The sequence below is a fragment of the Elephantulus edwardii genome, unplaced genomic scaffold (genome assembly GCF_000299155.1).
Source record: "Elephantulus edwardii isolate Elephantulus edwardi_28Jun2011 unplaced genomic scaffold, EleEdw1.0 scaffold00136, whole genome shotgun sequence".
Lineage (NCBI taxonomy): Eukaryota > Metazoa > Chordata > Mammalia > Macroscelidea > Macroscelididae > Elephantulus > Elephantulus edwardii.
The window spans coordinates 361,230-364,569 of NW_006399886.1; the positions used below are offsets into that span (position 1 = coordinate 361,230).

At 43.5% G+C, this 3,340-nt stretch overlaps 1 pseudogene; it reads left to right on the forward strand.

Annotated features, from left to right (window-relative positions):
- The first annotated feature begins 480 nt into the window (after positions 1-480).
- Positions 481-1,030, forward strand: LOC102855809 (annotated as a pseudogene).
- Positions 1,031-3,340: the final 2,310 nt, after the last annotated feature.

Here is a 3,340-nt window from a genome sequence, read left to right on the forward strand (position 1 = left end):
CCCACTGTCAGTTCGCTTTTCTCTTTAAGCGATGTATGATAGGGTATTATGGTTATTGCAAGAGTCCACAGTTAAGGTTGCATAGTGGAATGTACTTGGGGCGGTGGAAGAACTGCAGGGGTATTGTGTCCCAGGGAGGGAGTGTTTCTTTTACTTTTGAAAGAGAGGAACGAACTGGGAGGCAGGGGGAGAGGGCTGGGCGGGGAGAGAAGTGCAGCAATGAATGAATGGAAATCCAAAATCTCTGTAAATGCTCATTAAAATTATTAAAAAATTCTTAAAAAAAAACAAAATAAAATGCACTGAGCTACAAAAAAATAAATAAATAAATAAATTAAATGGACAGAACTACAAAAAAAGCCACATTTATTTCAGGGGGTAGAGTGATTGGGCCAGCGGTTGAGCTACTGCCGGCACCTAGCCCCAGGACCAGGCCTCATAGGGGAGGGGCCTGGCCGCAGCATAAAGGCAGCGAGGCTCATGATGGCTTTGTTCAACGAGCTGCTGGACTGGTTCAAGGCCCTGTTCTGGAAGGAGGAGATGGAGCTCACGCTAGTCGGGTTGCATACTCGGGCAAGACTACCTTCGTCAACGTGATCGCGTCAGGACAGTTCAATGAAGACATGATTCCCACCATGGGTTTCAATATGTGCAAAATCACCAAAGGAAATGTAACCATCAAGCTCTGGGACATTGGAGAACAGCCCCGGTTCTGCAGCATGTGGGAGCGCTACTGCCGAGGAGTGAGTGCCATCATGTACATGGTGACGAGGAGAAGATCCAGGCCTCCAAGAACGAGCTGCACAACCTATTGGACAAACCCCAGCTGCAGGGCATCCCGGTCTTAGTTCTGGGTAACAAGCGAGACCTCTTAGGAACATTGGATGAGAAGGAGTTGATTGAGAAAATGAATCTATATGCCATTCAGGACCGAGAGATCTGCTGTTACTCCATCTCTTGCAAAGAAAAGGACAACATTGACATCACCCTACAGTGGCTTATTCAACACTCAAAGTCACCGAGAAGCTGAGACCGAGGTCCTGCCCCCTCGGAGTAAGGACCGTGGTCATCCATACCTGAAGCCTACCTAGCTCCCTGCCCAAACCTATCGGTCCTCCCAAACCCCAAGCCTGCCCTCACTCACTCAGTATGGGGAGGGGCCCTCTGGGAATCCCAGAATCCTATTCTGTTGAGGTCTGAACTCGTTTTTATTGTAAAATAAATTGCCCCCACACACACACTGGAGCCCCCTAACCTCTCACCTCCCTTCACTGTATCCTCGTCACCAGCCCCATGTTCCTTCCTTCTCAACTGCCCAGATCCTCCAGGCCCTCCTCTCTCTCCCATGCCACTGACCCTCCTCAACACTCTTCTGTTAATGTCCTGTGTGTACAGTATATATATGTATATATATTTTAATTTTTTAATTTAAGCTAAGACTAAAATCAACCATTTGATGCTGCAGGGGCCGGTTAGGATCTGGGAGGGAGTCAGTCTGGAGAGAAGGAAGGAGATGCAGGATGGATCTGGGGCAAGTTTAGATAAGGAAAAGTGGAGCCGGCCCCTGGAGCAGGTACCAGCCCGGGCACTGGCGGCTGTCCCCACCTCTCATTCTGGCCTGTCCTTGTAGGCTTGGATGCCTCAGGCTGGTGGGAGCCTTCACAAGCACCTCCTCTCTGCCCTCAGCCGTGGTGGGGCCACCAGGCACCAAGTGCCAAGACCACCAAGCCTAAGGGACAGGAATCCAGCATCCTTGCCATTGCCCCAGCCACCTCCTACCTGTCCCTGACCTCAGCTCCTGCTCTGTCCCTGGGCCCCACTTCCATGGCCCACCTCATTCTGTTCTCATTTTGCAGAGAGACCTCAGCATGGGGGCTTGGTTCTTTGGGTTTTGTTTTGATTTTGTTTCTTTAATTTAATAATTTGTAAAGTGATGTTCCTCCTCCTTGTTTTACACTTTTCAGCTCATATTTAACCTCTGTTTGGAAAATGATTCTTATAACTATACATTTTTTTTGCCTCCTGATAATAACAATAACAACAATAAATTACCAATTTTGAAAAAAATTCTTTCATTGTTGCACAGTTTCCTCCCTTCACTACCCCCCCCCTTCTCCAGTCCGCTTTGCTATGTACCTCTTATTCTGGACTGTTGTCATGCAAGTAATATTTAATCATATATTCCTTTTAAACATTTCTTTCCCTCATATGTTTCAATGCAGTATATATTATTTATTCCCCTCTTTTCTTAGTTACCCCCTAACCCCCATGTCACTACTGTTTTATAACAGTGGCGTTATGCAATATTTGTCCTTTTGGTACTGAGATATTTCACTCTGTCTAATGTCCTGCAGTGTCACACATTTTGTATATTTTATTAATTCCTTGTTTTTTGGTGCTGCATAGTATTCTAATGTGTGACTATACCACCACAGCTTTTCTAGTCATTCATTTGCTGATGGTAAATACTTGAGGGATTTACACCTACAGCTTTTTACTTTGATTAGAATGTATGTTATACCACTTTAAATAGAATGTCAAAACTCTGAAAGAGTTTTTCTTTTCCAGAAGAGTGAATTTGGGGGAGGTGGGGGTGGGCAGGGAGAAAAGTACAACGATGAATGACTGGAAACCCTAAGCCTCTGTAAACTTTCATTTAAATTAATTTTTTTTTAAAAAGTAAACAAAACAAAACACACAACTCTGTTTTGTTAAAGGGAGCTCAACGGGCATAGACCAGAGGGAATTATATTGCTAACATAAATGTTGTTTCTGTCTGGGCTATAAATAAAATTTTGAATCTCCAAAACATAGGTTCAAATCTTTATCCTTGCAACTGGGAAAATGGCCCTCTGGGGAAAATAAGTCGGTTTTCTTTGCAGATGTTAATAGTTACCTTAATGAGACTCTATCATAGTAGGCTGAGTCCTAGTCCTAATTCTTTCTCTATTCAAACTCTCATTATCATTATTTTGGCAACTGATTTATAATTGACACTTTGAAAAAAATAGTAAAATACTTCCTTACAAAAGCACACTCTGTATTTCTTTTTCTTTTTTGTTATTAATTCTGTAATTTAAATAACATTTTTATTTTATACTGGTTTACTTAACAAAATTTGTATACATTATTTTTCACATCGAATCTTTCCCATTTCCATTATCCACCCCTCCCTCGAGCCATCAAATTGTGTGACCCTACCACCACCCATGGATGTGCTCACCGAGTTGTGCCAAGAAATCTGGAGAACAACCACTTGGCCAACTGACTGGAAGAGGTCTATATTTGTTCCCATCCCAAAGAAGGGTGACCCAACTGAGTGTGGAAACTACAGAACAAT